The sequence below is a fragment of the Mesocricetus auratus genome, unplaced genomic scaffold (genome assembly GCF_017639785.1).
Source record: "Mesocricetus auratus isolate SY011 unplaced genomic scaffold, BCM_Maur_2.0 Super-Scaffold_100676, whole genome shotgun sequence".
Classification (NCBI taxonomy): Eukaryota; Metazoa; Chordata; class Mammalia; order Rodentia; family Cricetidae; genus Mesocricetus; species Mesocricetus auratus.
Window position 1 is genome coordinate 16,892,065 of NW_024429266.1, and position 16,121 is coordinate 16,908,185.

Consider the following 16,121-nt stretch of genomic DNA (forward strand, 5'->3'; position numbering starts at 1 on the left):
CCCGGCCTACCCATAACAGCGAGCTTCCTACTCAGTGAAAGACCCTATTTCAAGACAATAAAGTGTCGAGAGATGGAGAAAGATGCCTAACCCTTTTCTCTGGACTCTGCGTGACTGTGCATGGATGCACATTCGCATGCATATATCCGCCCCCTGTACATACAATGAAATAAATATTCCAATATGTAGAAGTCTAGCCCTGAAATCTGAAGTACTTCTGGTCCCTGGCACTTCAGATCATGAATATTTAACCTGTGATGGATTCAGGACTTGGGATGTGACTGAATGAGGCTGTCTATAACAGAACAATAGGACTGATTTTAGTGGGATGGCAAAATGCCACTATGATGACCACTGGCCACAGGCCTCTTCTGACCTCTTGAACTGTGGCTATGATAATTGAGGGGCATGCCCGTTGGGGTGTGTTCACAGATACGTACATCTCTCCCTACAACTAAGAAGCTGAATGTTTACAAAATTTAGTTCCACACTAAATTAAATTGTAACTGAAATGAGTTATGGAGAGATCTAATAGTTACCAACTTAAATGGCACAAATACAAAGGACAAATAGCTAGGATAGCAGCCTACTGTCCCTTCCTGCTGGGACTCAGCCGGATGGCCTTGGCACAGTCATTTTCGTCTGCCCTTCACCTGAAATCCATCCCATTCATGAGCCTGAAGGCTGAGGGGTAGGGGAGCTGAAGACCAGAAAGAGGAAAAGACAAATCTCTGTGGCATCTTCATCTTTTCTCCCTTACTGTCAAGAGCCTACCACCTATAACAGTATTTTCTCTGGTTTAACCAGCATCTGCCCCAGACCACTCCCAACATCAGCACATACTGTTTTCTGGAAGGGATATGCTTCTGATCTCTGATTCACTCAGCACCTTTTAGAGCTTTCCCCAATGGTCCAAGGTTGAAATTGTGTCTACCCTCCCCCGACATACACACACTTTGAAACCTTCCCACTTAGGACCAAGATCCCCATCTCTTCACATTCTGCAGGCTGATCAGGCTGAGACTCTTCTCCTTGCTCTTTCAATCTTTCCCCTACTTACTGTTCAGTCCCTATTACGTGAAAGGTCTGCAGTAGTCACACCTATGGTCCCCTTCCTGGGTCCTCTTGGAGGCAACAGGTGGTAGATCAGAACAGGCTCGGCAGGGGTGCCAGAAGCCTATTAATGTCACTTACCTTCAGTGGTTTGAGTATGTCTCCTTTGTATCTGTGACATTTGAATAAAAGCTTCCCATTTTTTCATTGCAGTAATATGATTTTTTTTGTGGGAATCCTCCACCGACGTAGTGTTTTTCTAACCTCAACCATAAAGTCAATCTAGTAGGCTATGATTGGTATTTTTTGGAATATAATAGGAAGTGTCAAAATTTGTTTTGAGGCTCCTTTTTTTCTATATATACACATTAATATCTCCCTGTGTATACATGCATATTGTGTCATATGAAATGATCTCATATTGGGTGAAAAACAGTTTTTGTAGACATTGCCCTAAACCAATGATTCCCAACTTCTCAATGCTGCAACCCTTTAATATAGTTCCTCATGTTGTGGTGACCCCCAACCACATCATTATTTTTGTTACTACTTCATAACTATAATTTTGTTACTACTTCATAACTATAATTTTGCTACTGTTAATTAATTATAATATAAATATCTGTGTTTTCTGATGGTCTTAGGAAACCCCTGTGAAAGAGTTGTTTGACCATCAAAGGGGTTGCACCCCACACGTTGGGAACTGCTACCCTAGACTAAAGAAAGGCAGATTCACTGCAGTACCTGTAAGATCTAACACAGTATCCGAGCCACATATCTGAATACATTTATGCTAAGAAGAGCAAGGCTGGAGTTTGCAGGTTGGAGCTCATGAGAGGAGGTGACCTGCCCACATGCCACTGACCCTGGCCAGGCAGGCATGGTTAGTATAAAACATTATAATCCCAGGTATAAGCGATACATTGGTGGCATTCGCTGTGATGGTCTGTGGCTGTGACTGGGTCGAGTGGTGTTTAAAATGAATGTTTAGGATGAAGTCAAAGTTGGACTTGAGGCAGGTTTCATTAGAGATGCTACTCTGCCCTGACAATGAGAAATGCTGTGTTTGGAGTTTCAGGACTCAGGGTCAGCCAGTCACTTATGACCACTCCTTGCCATGATGTCTCACCCCACCTCTTACCTCCAGTCACTTTCACTGGCACAGAAACTCTCGTTTGCATTTCTCCGCACCCTCTACTGCCATGCCCATCCTGAGCTACCCACTAGGGACATAACTTACTTCTTCAATCTCATTCTCTGCCAGTTGGCCCAGTGTCACTATTCCCCAAGTTCAGTGTCTCTTAGACCCACCTTCCTGGACTGCAATGGCCTTGTGCCCATCCCAGACTCTGGTCTCCTGTCAGCTGAGGAATACTTGTCCCTGGGATCTTAGCATGTGGCAGTGTGGAGGCAAACAGGAAGGATTCAGTTTAGGAGCCTTCCAAGATTTCTCAGGGTGGTCTCATTAGTCACCCAGAAGCAGGAGCTGCCATGGGGCTGAGCCAGGGCCAGGGAATCCTGCAGCAATGTTTTGTTAAGCTTGTGGACTTTGCTTTTGGCAGAACATTTTTTAGGAGAGAATCCCAGGCACCTTCTCTTAGGTGAGTCAAACTATGTAAGGGTCAAGAAAGGTAAGAAGGAGTTCATCCTGGGACAAGCATGGGCACCTAGTTCTTTGATGGTTACAGATAAACAAATAGACATGAAGATCAGGCTGGAGTTCCTAAAAGCTTTGCAAGGCATTGTAGTGTTGGACTTGTGTTCCTTGCCATTCCTGAAACTATTCTGTGCACAGTCCAAAGTGATGGGTCAACCTTTATCAGCAGCACAGGCATGCTAGGACTTGGCACAGTTTTCTGCCTCTTTGGATGTGTATTTATGTCTGCTTTCTGCATTCCCGGAAAGAAGTGGGAACTGAGGTTTCCAGAGTGCCAACTTTGTGTCAAGGATAGTTCCTAATACATGACATGACATGGCTTCTGCAATTCTCTTAAGTCAACTTGTCAAGTCCTTTTCATCCTCCAGGTAGAATGGACAGCGACACTGGGCAAGGACAGCAGAAGGGCTGGGGGCTAGCACTAGAAGGACAGAAGCTGTCAAAGGTGTGACCATCATAAATATCCTTCTCTGCCGAGAAGGAAACTGAGCTCTGTAGTTTTAACATATCTTTTGAGTGATGGGGTCTGAATTGAATCACAGTCTAGCTATGAAGTCAACATTCTTAACCATTGTTGATTCTTTCAGCAAATATTTGAATGCCTTTTGTAGATCATACACGGTTTATGTCAACAGAGCAAGCAAAAGACAGCCCTTAGAGGTGAACTTAGAAGGATTGGGTAGGTAGACAGGATCAATGCATTAGTGAGAAATAGTGTGTTAGATGCTAAGTGCTTCAAGGTAATCAAATGGAAAGAGTAATAGAGGATATTGAGAGTTAACGTGTGTATTAGCATTGGCAAAGGTCTTATAGAGAAGAGGTGAGTCATGATATGGCCCATAAATTTGAAGAGTATAAAAATCCTTGATTCAAATAAAAGATGTAGTTAAGCCAGAAATTATTACATTATAATGATTAAATTAGATAAGTGGTAAACATGATCTTGAAAATAAGTGACTAGAACTTGTGGGTAGTAGCAAACTATTAATATGATCTGAGATTCATGCACCAAAAATGAATGACAGTGACAGTGATATACAGAGTTGGTGAGGTGGCTTAGGGGGTAAAGGTACTTGCTGCTAAGTTGGAGGACCTGAGTCTGATCCCTAGAACCCACATGTGGAAGACATGCACACATGTGCATACAACCCCCACACCCAAATATATACAAAAATAAATAAATAAAATAAGTACATATAAAAATAGTTTAGTGGTTTCTCTCTGGGATGGGGGACAGTTGTTCCAGAGAATTTCTTGCAGTACAAGCATGAGAGCCTAAGTCTTACCCTTGGAAGCTACATAAAAAAGCTGAGTAGGACAGAACGTGTTTGGAATCTTAGAGCTAAGGAAGCAGGAACAGGTGGATTGCTGGGCTTACTGGCAAGTTAGCTCCACCTAATAGGCAAGTAAGACACTACGTCTCTGAAAACAAGGAGGATGGTGTCTCTTGAGTAATAACATCCAAGGCTAGGGCTCTCGACTCCACATGTGTGTGCTCACATGTAAACATGCACACAAGAATGTGCACACACAAAACAAGCAAGCATAAGCAAATACAGGGTTCCTGGCACTGACATCTTCGACCAGATATGGGAAACTCTTTTCTTTGTGTGCGAGCTCACGTGTGGACACGTGCTCAGGACCTCTGCAGGAGCCTCCAACGTGGGATGTTCACCACATCAGAGGCGATCACTCAATGTGTGCTCATTGCAGTGTGACTGCAGGCTTTAATTAGCAAGGATTTCCTTGCAGGTTCAGCGGAACATTGATGCTTTCTGTTCCTTCACAGCCTGCTTAGTAGCTGTTCATTCTATTGCAAATCCAAGTGAGAGCTGATAAATTTAGCAATGATTAAAAACTGAATCCTTGGGCTGTAAGATGAGGCACAATTGCTTAGCACAACTGTTTTCTCTTCTTCATAGGGAAATGAGTTTCTAGGAAAGCCTGGTGTAAAACACATAATTTGATCCAAACTTCGTAACTGCTCTTGAATTCAGGCAAGTATCCATTCTGGATTTGTTTAGGGCTTCTGACATTGTCTACATGTCACACATAGTGAAATAGTGATAGCAGACCAGGAAGTGATCATTGAAACAGAAGTAAGACCTGAATTTGTGTCTGGCTGGGAGGTAAGAGGTTTTTTTTATAAGCAAAAGAGGTTAGCAGGTAGAAATTAGGCCCCTGCCTTTGAGGCTTGAATGCACAACAGAGCATTCCACACAGTCAAGTTCAATAAAGCTACTATTGAACAACTACCATATGCCAGGTCTAGGACAAGGTACTAGGCTCACAGTGATGGCAAGGTAATTGTATGGTGGTTGAGTGTGTTCATCAAAATGTCAATTTCCACAGGACAACAAGAATCCCATAATATCCACTAGTAGGATGATTTCTTTGTACTGGAAAACATTCTCACAAAAGTCACTTTGAAATACAAATGCAGTGTTTGGAAAAGAGTAAAATACCATCACTCACGCTGCTACTGCTTAGACATCTAACAAGATGGATGATTCATTTATTTCAGACACATCTGTTGAGTACCTACCACATGCTAGGCATTATTTGAATAAAACAGAAATTCATTTATTACACTCAAAACATTTATCTTTTATTGAAAGGAGAGAAAATACAAATGAGTCTAACATGTATTGAGAGGATGTGTCAGATGGTGTGAAATAAACCACGGTATATGAAGGGGAAGGTGTAGGAAGAGAGCTGATGCCTTTTAGGCCAGGTTTTCAGGAGCTTTTTTTTTCTTCATATTTTTTCTATTTAACTTTTTACACATATCACTGTCAGTTCCCTCTCCCTCCCCTCCTCCCCCAGCCCCCAATCCTCCCAACCCCTCACCCCCATTCCATCCCCTTTCCACTCCCCAGGGAGGGCAAGGGCTTCCATGAGGGATTTTCAGAGTCTGTCAAATCATCCCTGGAAGGGCCTAGGTTCTTCCCCATGTGTCCAGGCTGAGAGAGCATCCCTCCACATGGTATGGGTTCCCAGAGTCCCTCTGTATGCCAGGAATAAATACTGCTCTACTCTCCAAGGTCCCACAGATTGCCAAGGCCTGCTCTCTGTCACCCAGGTTCAGTGGGAGGGTGTCTGGATCAGTCTCATGCTGGCCCCTCAGTCATCAGTCTGGGGTCCATGTGTTCCCCCCTTGTTTAGGTCAGCTGCCTCTGTGGGTTTCACCAGCCTGACCTTGATTTCTTTGGTCATCATTCCTCTTTGCAACTGGGTTCCAGGAGTTCAATGTGGGTGTCTGCCTCTGGCTCCATCAGCCACTGGATGAGAATTCTAGGATGGCATATAAGGCAGTCATCATTCTCATTATCATGGGAGGGCATTTAAGGTAGCCTTAATGCCAGTTGGTGTCATTCTTGTAGATCTGTGAAGATCTCACTAGTGCCAGATCTCTCCTCCAACTTATACTGGCTCTCTCTTATATGGTATCTCCCATCCTTTTCTCCTCTATTCTTACCCTGGCTCAACCTTCCTGCTCTCCCGTGTCCTCCTCTCCCCTCCTCTTTTCTCCCTTTATTTCCACCCTCCCTTTCTTCCCCCCCAATCCAATATGGAGATCTCATCCCATAACCCTTCTCCAGGTTACCATGCATATCTCTCTCAGGGTCCTCCCTGAACCCCAGACTCTCTGTCGGTGGGATTGTGGGCTGGCAATGCCCTGCTCTATGTCTAAAATCTATATATGAGTGAGTACATACCATGCTTGTCTTTTTGTGACTGGGTTACCTCAGTCAGGATGGTTTCCTCTAGAGCCATCCTTTTGCCTGCAAATTTCAAGATTCCATTTTTTTCTGCTGAGTAGTACTCCATTGTGTAAATGTACCACATTTTCTCTATCCACTCTTCTGTTGAGAGGCATCTAGGTTCTTTCCAGGTTCTGGCGATTACAAATAATGCTGCTATGAACAGAGATAAACGGATGTCCTTGTTGTATGAGGGTACATCTTTTAGATATATGCCAAAGAGTGGAATTGCTGGATCTTGTGGTAGACTGTTTTCCACATTCCTGAGGAATCTCCATACCGATCTCCAAAGTGGCTGCACAAGTTGGCACTCCAACCAGCAGTGAAGGAGTGCTCCCCTTTCTCCACATCCTCTCCAGCATAAACTGTCATTAGTGTTTTTGATTTTAGCCATTCTGATGGAGTGAGATAGTGTCTCAAAGTTGTTTTAATTTGCATTTCCCTAATGGCTAAGGATGTTGAGCACTTTCTCAAGTGTCTCTTGGCTATTGGGTCCTTTGGTGTTCTGGAGACTTGCTTCTTGAGTTCTTTGTAAATTTTGGAGATCAGCCCTCTGTCAGATGTGGGGTTTGTGAATATCTTTTCCCGTTCTGTGGGCTGTCGTTTTGTCTTGTTGACTGTGTCCTTTGCCCTGCAGAAGCTCCTCAGTTTCAGGAGGTCCCATTTATTAATTGTCGATCTTTTTAACCAGGCGAAACTCCAGTGAAGATTGAAAGGGAATGAAGGAAAGCCATAGCAACCATTTGAGTAGCATGCCCAGGGAGCACGGAGGCTCAGAGGCAGAAGCTCTTGATGAGATCATGGTAAGGTGGCTGCAATGACATTCCTGGGGGGAGTGAGGGTAGCAGCAGGAAATCCAAGTAGGAAATATCCTGGGACATGTTAACAGGGAGGTGGGTTTGGTGTAGCCAGGGGCTGGTAAATGAGGATGCTGAAGGAAAAGCTGAAAGCAAAGATAGTACTTCATGCCCAAAGTCTACTTACTGTGCATCTGTGCTTTTCTGCTCAGGGCATTTGCTGGTGTTTTAGTTGCCTTCTTTTCCCTGTATCATCTGCTTAGTAAACTAGCCAGACCAGATGGAGAGTTGGAAGATGTGGTTTCCAGTGCTGGCTCTACCATTTGCAAACATGTCCATTGTCAGCCTTACCTCATTTTATGGGTGAATGATTCCATAGCCAGAGAGGTGGGTTAAGCTTGCAAGAGCACAGGCACACTTAGTCTGTGTGCAATGTAGTCTTTATGCATCACATTAGTTTTGTTCTCATTTTCTGTATTGACATCTCTGATACTCAATGGACTCTATAATTAAGTACTTTCCCAGTTGAAGCTTCACAAGAAACTCAAGCAGTCCCAGCATGTGAATTAGGCATCCTTGCTCAGATCAGTGATGGTTTACCTCATAGATAAGTGATGGGAATGTTCTTCTGTGTAAATGTTTCTCTTATTGGTTAATGAATAAAACACTGATTGGCTAGACAGGAAGTGATGTAGATGGGAAGAATCAGGATATAAGCAGGGACAAACAGGAAATCACTCTCTTCTCTGCAGAGACACTGAGCAGTCATCATGTAGCAGGCAAAGGAGTTGCAAGTCCAGCATTCCTGATAAGTCAATACCATGTGGAAATTCATAGATTAGAAGTTATGAGTTAATAATTAAGACAGAACTAGCCAATAAGAAGCCATAGTCACTTGCAACTGTTTCATAATTAATATAGCTTCTGTGTGTTCCTTTGGGTCTGAAGGAGTGATAGGACCTAACCTGGCCAAGAATCACATGTTACAGAGAACCAACTGGAAACTTGTTTAAAAGTAGACTTCTGGAGAGTACTTACAAATTCTGGATTCAGTAAATTTGGAATGAGACACAGACTGCTAGAATTTGAATGAGAGCCCTAGAAGACTCCGAAACAGATGGTGACAGTCCATCTGACAAACACTGATATGCTCAGTGTTACAGCCATTGCTGTTATTGGATGCTGGAAAAGTTTAGAGTGCCAGTGGGATGAAAATAGTAATGGTCATGCTAATGGTGGCAGTGATGGTGGTGATAGCAGAGATATAGATATTGCTGGTGATTGTGGTGGTAAGGGAGAGAGGCACAGTGATGTCAGAGGTGGTGATAGAGACAGTGATGGTGATGGAGATATTGGTAGTGATGATAATGGAGATAGTTGGTGACAGTGATAGAAATGGAGATAGTTATAGTGACAGTGATGGAGATGTGGTGTTAATGGCCATAATAGTGTTGGTGATGGTGATGATGACAATGACAGTAATGGTGATGGTACTATGATGCTATTGGTAGTACTAGGAATGAATGTGTTAGATGGAGTCTGAAGATACAGCCATGGTGGTATGGTAGTCATGGTGATAATGATGGTGAGGGTAGCAGAGCTTCTACAGGTGCAAGGATACAGCTGCTATTGCTTAGTTTCCCTGGATATTTACTGCACCAATACGGCAGAGCTTACAATATCCACCAGGGGCCAACTTCTGCTTCTGTGTAATCAAGGACTCCTGTGGTTTCACTGCCTTCTGCCGCGTTATTTCCCTAGGTCTGACCTCAGAGTCACCCTCCCAAATGAACATTGGTGCCATTGCATCTAGCCAACTATCGTACTTATGTGCTATTTTCTCATTAAGTACTAAACACAGCCTGATGAATTAATACTGGCCTTATGCTTGATTGAAAAGTGGCTTCTTAGTTTTGGAGGGGCTGTTGAGAGCTGGTGGAAACCTAGGAGGTGAATCTCAGTTGCACGGATGAATACTTGGGAACTGTCTTTCTTAGAGGATGACTTTGTGTGTGTGTGTGTGTGTGTGTGTGTGTGAGTGTGTGTGTGTGCACACGTGTGTGTGAGTGTGTGTGTTGGAGGATAAGGAACATTCCCATAATAAAGCAATGTTTTGATTTGTTTGTTTGCTTTTAGCAACTGCAAGTGTCTTCATACATTCTCCCATCGTCTTTGCCCCTTTCAGAATTTTCACTACTTTCCTACCTCCATATGGCCTCAGTTTTACCTTAAGTAAGGGAAGTCTTATGAAAAGTGAAATGAAATAGCTTCTGACCTTGCCAGTTAGGATGAGGGACAGGCCCATAGATGCCTCTCTTACATCGTTCCTAGGGCCAGGCCACAGGCAGCAGGCTCAGCAGCGTGGTCACCTCTCTGACATGCCTTCTCGGTTTTGCAGTAACGAGGCTGGGTCCTTGGACCTCTTCCTTTATTTCTCAGTCTCTTAGGCTTGGAATTTACAAAACAAACAATAAATGTAGCTCCCCTGCAGGAGCAAGGGCAGAACAATTAGACCGTTATTAGGAAGGGGAACCCTTAAGAGAATTATACTGCAACACTCAAGTCCTGGCTCCCTTCTCTTTTCCTATAAGAAAGACATTGGTAAACAGCTGAGGCAAAGGGCCTCAGCCACCCGAGAGACTCAGCTCTGGCTTGGCTCCTGGCCCAGCTGAATGCTGGCTGGTGCTTTGCAGCCTGGGTGTGGGCTGATGGAATGTATTGCAGAAACATCTCGGTGGATCCAGTGCTTTTGTCTGCGAACCTTTGAGGAGACTGTAGCCTCAGTTTAATACATAGCTATTACCTTCCTTCAGGGATGACATTTTGAGGGTCTTCATACTGCCAACAGTTCACCAATCACATAGTGATTTCCCTGGGTCTCAGCAAGATGTGAGAGTGAGGCTGAGGCTTAGGGGGTCTTTGCTTAGTGTGGTACATTCTCAGCTGGGCTCCGATCAGCAAGGGTGTTGTGACATCTATAAATAGCTTAATAGCCAAACAAACTACTTTGCTTTCTCTTCTGGGAAAGCAGAAATAATGGGCTGAAGAAGCCTCTTGTCGTGTTATGGATGGCGACAGGCTGCCATGCCATTTTAAGCAAACATTCATTGTGTGTCTGCTCTGCTCTAGCCTCGACATAGGTGACAGGGTATAAAGCATGAACCAGAGAAAGCTGCTGCCCTCAGGGACATCCCTCATTGGCAGGGAAGACAGAAATGCACCCTAAGCATTATAGTTTATGTGCCACAGTAGATCTCTGTGTACTGATTCTCTGTGTACTGTGTACTGGTGACCTAGAGAAGATGGCTTCTCCCAGCTTTCTCCAAAATCTGCTTTAACTCCAGAGCTTCAAGCAAATGTTCTTCCTGACTTCCCACCAGAATGTCCAGGCCCTAATTCTAACCGGGGAGCCAGTGGACACCTGGGGCTTCAGGAATTGGTGGACTGCTAATTTTTCCTTTGGATTCCAAAGTACATAGTTTAAAAAAAAAAAAGGAGCCGGGTGGTGGTGGCGCACACATTTAATCCTAGCACTCGGGAGGCAGAGGCAGGCAGATCTCTGTGAATTCGAGGCTGGGATGGTCTCACAGCCTCCAAAACAATACAGAGAAACCCTGTCTTGTAAAACAAAAAAAAAACAAAACAAAAAAAAAAGAGGAGCAGGTGTGATTCATTCACTTTGTAGACCACCACAGGTTTCACATAACACGGTGGTAGGTCTGGATCTTGAAGAATCAGAAAGAGCTTCATATAAGTTGGATATTTGTCTGGGAAGCCTGGATCCCATTCTCCACAGTGGCAGTCCTACAATGCCACTCTGTCCTCAGACACAGTTCTTAGCATGGGCTTCTCAACACATGCAATATTTTCCCCTCCCCGAGAATCATGCTATTCTTTAATTTAACTGCAATCAGCTGAGTAGAGATACCAAGAGAAGGTATGAGTGTGTGTATGTGGGGGGGGTGTACAAATTAGTGTGTGTGAATGATGTACTGTGCATTGCAAAATGCAGACAAACGAATGGATGATCGGGTTTCTTTGAAACAAGCCAATAAAAGGAAAAGAAGAGTTCAATAAAAGTCTTGCTCCTAAATAACAGAGTAACTACCAGCTCAAAACTCTTAGAGCTACACAGAATATGCCCAGAGCCCAGAGTGGTCCAATGCCTCTAATAAATCACATAGCTTTTTCAGTCAGTCATTCCTAATGTTCTTTACCTTGAGCAACTCATAAACAAGCCAACCGTTTATAAGAAAGGAAGAATTGGATCATCTTTCTTTGTTCTCCTTTATCCAGAAGTCTTGGTGGTGAAGGGGAGGAGCACTGAGAAAGAGAGGCCGCTTGAGGTGTCTCATATTGAAGGTCTATCTGGTTCAAATTCCTCTTACAGAATTCTTTGGAACGGGTGCAGATGGTATGTGTGGGAGTCCGGTGTGAGCATGTGGTGTACATGGGAGTCCAGTATGCACATGCTATAGCATATGTATGAAGGTCAGAGCACAAACGCGGGTGTTGGTTCTCATCTTCTATTTGTTCAAGAAAGAGTCTGGCAGTGTGTACAGCAGCCTAGCTAGCGGGCAAGTTCTGCTGAGTCACCTGGTTGTGCCTTTCTTCTCACTGTAGGAGCACTGGGATAACAGACAGCGCCCAGATCTACACGGGTTCTGAGTTTCAGACTTGGCAGCAAGCACTTTATCTACTGAGACACCTCCTCAGCCTCTTCAAAGCTTCTAACCCACGTGACCTGTGCTCGCTCTACCTCCCACTCTGAGGAGGCTCAGGTCTCTGTTCTGAGGATTCTGGGTACCACCCAGGTTTCAGATAGCACTGGTAATTTCAATAATCTGTCTTCTGATGATCAAAGAGGTTGACGCGAGAGGAAGAGAGCATTGTGGATAATTCTGTTTCGGAGAGGCATTCTCTCTGCTCCTTTCTCCAGAGAGTGGGGATCAAAGAGATTAATATTGCTCAAGTTAACAATATCCCTGGAGCTCCCTCCACAAAGGCAGAGACCTTGGACTCAGGCATATCAGACAGCCCAGGCTTGAATGAAACTCTTTGTACCTTGCCAGACAGTGAGTGACCCAGCAACTAAGATGCCCAGCCTGGGTCTCAGTTTCGCATATGAGAATATATAAACCTACCACAGGCAATAGTCTTTAAAAATATCAGAAAATGGATTTGTCCTGATATAGTAAATATTCAATGACCAATATCAATGCAACACTCTAAGGAATGTAGAATAACCAATCGATTTTTTTTTTGGTTGAGGAGAGATAGTATTCATAGCAGCAAATTAATTATTATTTTTTTAGGAAACAAAAACCTTTAATTTACTTTAAATGTTAGTGCTTCTGATGAAAAATAGGATCACTGAAAATATGAATGGAAAATATTTCAAAGCTAAAATGAAAAGTTAAATGGTGATGGTATGTGCAAGGAAGAGAAGGGATGCTGGGAGATGGAGAAAATATTAGCCACAAATGGAGAAAATGTTAGCTGTGTGATTCCTATGGTCTGTGAGCATCTAAACATTGTCACTCCTGCCTCCTGCCTTTCAGATAGCCATCAGGTCATTAGGCATCATTTGCAATACTTAATTACATTCGAGATAATGCCAAGCCTTGAAAGAGGCCAGGCAGCTGTTGGCCGTGCTGAAGAGACACAGAGAGCTGAACCTGGGAGAGAACTATCGGCATGAAGAGGGAGTGAAAGTACATGGCACATCCTTTCAAAGGCCAGAAAAAGGCTCAGAACGTCACTGCACAGAGCTGCTTAGCTGGGCACACGGGAAGGAAGGGAGGTTAGACAGGGAGGTGCTGAGAAAGCCCAACAGTTTCATGAGAGAGGAGGTGACTGACATTGCCAAACCACCCAGAGGTCAGGCAGGATGCAGGCTGCAAGCATCTAACTCCATCTGGAAAAAGAATGACCTTGGTTTTGCAAGAGTGAGATCTTCCTGGAGGTCAACTGAGAAAGGTGGCCCATGTCTGAAGGGTTCACATCTTCAGAGCAGTAGCTAAGTGGTGGATCATGTATTTAGCACGTGTAGGGTGTTGGGTTCCATCCCTAGAACACACAAAACACATCATCATTAGACCCAGCACTTCTGCTTCCAGAAATTAATTTTTAGAAAACAGGATAAACTTTAATTTAGAAAATTAAATAGGAGTGTCATGAAGGAAAAAAATCAATAACAGGTTCCTGACAGAGAATTACAATAGTTATCTTACATGAACAGCAAAAAGAAAAAACAAACAATGGCTATCCATATGGTCAAATGATATATAGTCTTAAAATTGTATTTTGAGTAAACTTTCAAAAATAGAATTCATACAGAGAATTGTCCAAGTCATAAACATGTTGTTCTATGAACTTTTATACAGAGACTATGTCCATAATCACCACAGAGTAAGAGTTAGAACATAACCAGCACTCTAGAAGTTTATTTCCCAAGGAACCTAGATTATGACACCTCTCTCCAACAGACCTACTGTCATGCTATCTGTAATTGGGAATTAGGTTAGTATAGTTTAAAGCTACATATATTGAATTATTGTCATGTATATATTTGATCATATATAATCCCCCAAAAAACAGCAACAAAAGCTAGAAAAGTAAAAATAAAAAAGTAAAAAAAAAAAGAAAAATCTTTTGGACAGGTCCATTCAGCCATCAGCAAGTTAAACCCCCAACACCACCCTCCCAACAACCCCATCACCCAGCCAAATATCAGTGGAAATCTTGTTTAGGAACAAATGTTTCTTTAATGTGTTTTCCTTGCTCCAAGATCTTCACTGCTGTGCTCCGTGTAGCATAGACACCGCCTCATCTTCCTTGGGGGTTTCTGGCGCCCAGAGATATGGGTGCCAATGGGGTCTGGTAGTAGTGATTCCTTGTTAGGGTAATGGGTGCCTCTCCCTGCTGCAGCTGAACCTCTGGCCCAGTGTTGCTGTTTGTTGCTGGGAGACTGTGACAGCCACCCAGTAGAGTAGTATGGGAGGGGCACAGCATAGAGGAAAATCTGGTAACCATCTATAAACAGTGGTCCAGAAGGTGTATACATGGTATTCAGGCCAGGATCCGTCAGTGAGTATGGTAGAGGGTTGGTGAGGGTTGGAATTGGCTACCCCTGTATCCAGGCTTCCTAGTAGTCCTTAATATCTGGAGGTTATAAATAAAGGTACTACTGGGCTGGCTTTGGATCTCTGCATTTCAGCTAGCCCATGCTTGGGACATTGCATGATGGGTATGGGTGAGTTAATAAGGATGTTTGGTAAGGATGGTCGTTGAGACCCCGAGCTCACTGCTTTCCTAGCAGAGAGACCTAGAATCCCATTGACCTGGAGGAAAACTGACCACTGACCCTGGAAGCCTTGTGGAAGGAATGTCTCCAGTGATTGTGGGCTGTAGTGAGAGAATGCTATGCCACAGTGCAGGAATGCTGGCCTCTGAGGGCCTCTCCTCCTCACCCTCAGCATTGCCCAATGGAGCGTCTCCTGGCTTTTCAGACTCCTGGGACATCTTGGAAGCTATGTAGGGCTGTGGCTGCAAACCAGAGTCGAGACACACATATTCTCCCTGCTTGAAGGGACTGTGTTTAATCTTGTGAGCAAGGGATACCAGGGAATATTGTAAAAGAGAATGGAGAGTGTTGTCCTTCCCAGCGGCTATCCTGAGCAGAGTGTCTCCTCACAGGAATTCCTGAAGGACATAAAAGATGTGAATAAGCATGATGGAATCATTTGGGGGACACAGGTGCAGTGTGTGTATGTGTGTGTGTGTGTGTGTGTGTGTGTGTGTGTGTGTGCGTGCGTGTGCACACGTGCATACATCCATGCTGGAAAATGAGTGGGGATCAGATTGGCCTCTTCAGCAAGTTTGATATGAGCTGTGGGAGTCAAACGAAATGGAAGAGTCCTTAATTATTCTTTATTGGGTCATGCTGGTACCTTGATCTCTGGTGGGATGCAAATTCTCACATTGTTTCCCTCCTGGAAATACACAACCTCCCTCAGGGGTGGATAAGCACATCAGAGCAAGTCATGAGAGCTTACTCTCTGCTCTTTTCCTTTTTCCAGGGAAAAAGAGAAACATGACAACAATATCTGAAGTATGTCAACTTTTTGGACTTGCCCAATGTCCAAGAAGCATTTAACCCACTGAAATTTCTCTCGCGAAATTATTCCTCAGGAGGACCTGTAGCTTGCTTATTCTGGTACTGTCTGCTTTTATTTTTCTGAGTTGGATTGGTGCCAGTAGCACAGAACTACTCCCTTTCTTCATCACGGCTGACATGAGTTTGGCAGATGTGGCAAATAGTGGTACACTGGTAAAGGACTAGGTTTCTCTGCCAGAGAGCATAAGTTCAAACCCAAGCTCAAGTATTCATTCATTAAGAAAGATTTTTAACTGCCGGGCGTTGGTGGCGCATGCCTTTAATCCCAGCACTTGGGAGGCAGAGGCAGGTGGATCTCTGTGAGTTCAAGGCCAGTCTGGTCTACAGAGTGAGTTCCAGGACAGCCTCCAAACAGAGAAACCCTGTCTCGAAACCCCCCCCCCAACAAAAATAAAAAAGAATGATTTTTAAATTTCCACATTGAGCTGGGCTGTGTTTGGGGAGGAGAGTAAGCCATGCTCATTACCAGTGGTTGTTGTAGGTAATTAACCAAAACTTTATGCCTGCCACTCAATTAGAACAACCACAAGGGGAGTTTACCTTAGATTAGCAGCTCAAAGCTTTCCATTCCATACACATATTACCATTTGATTCTCAGAACTCTGTGACATTGCCAGGGAGATTCTAATATCACATTTTCAGAAAGAAGTGGCAGATACAGGGTAATTTTA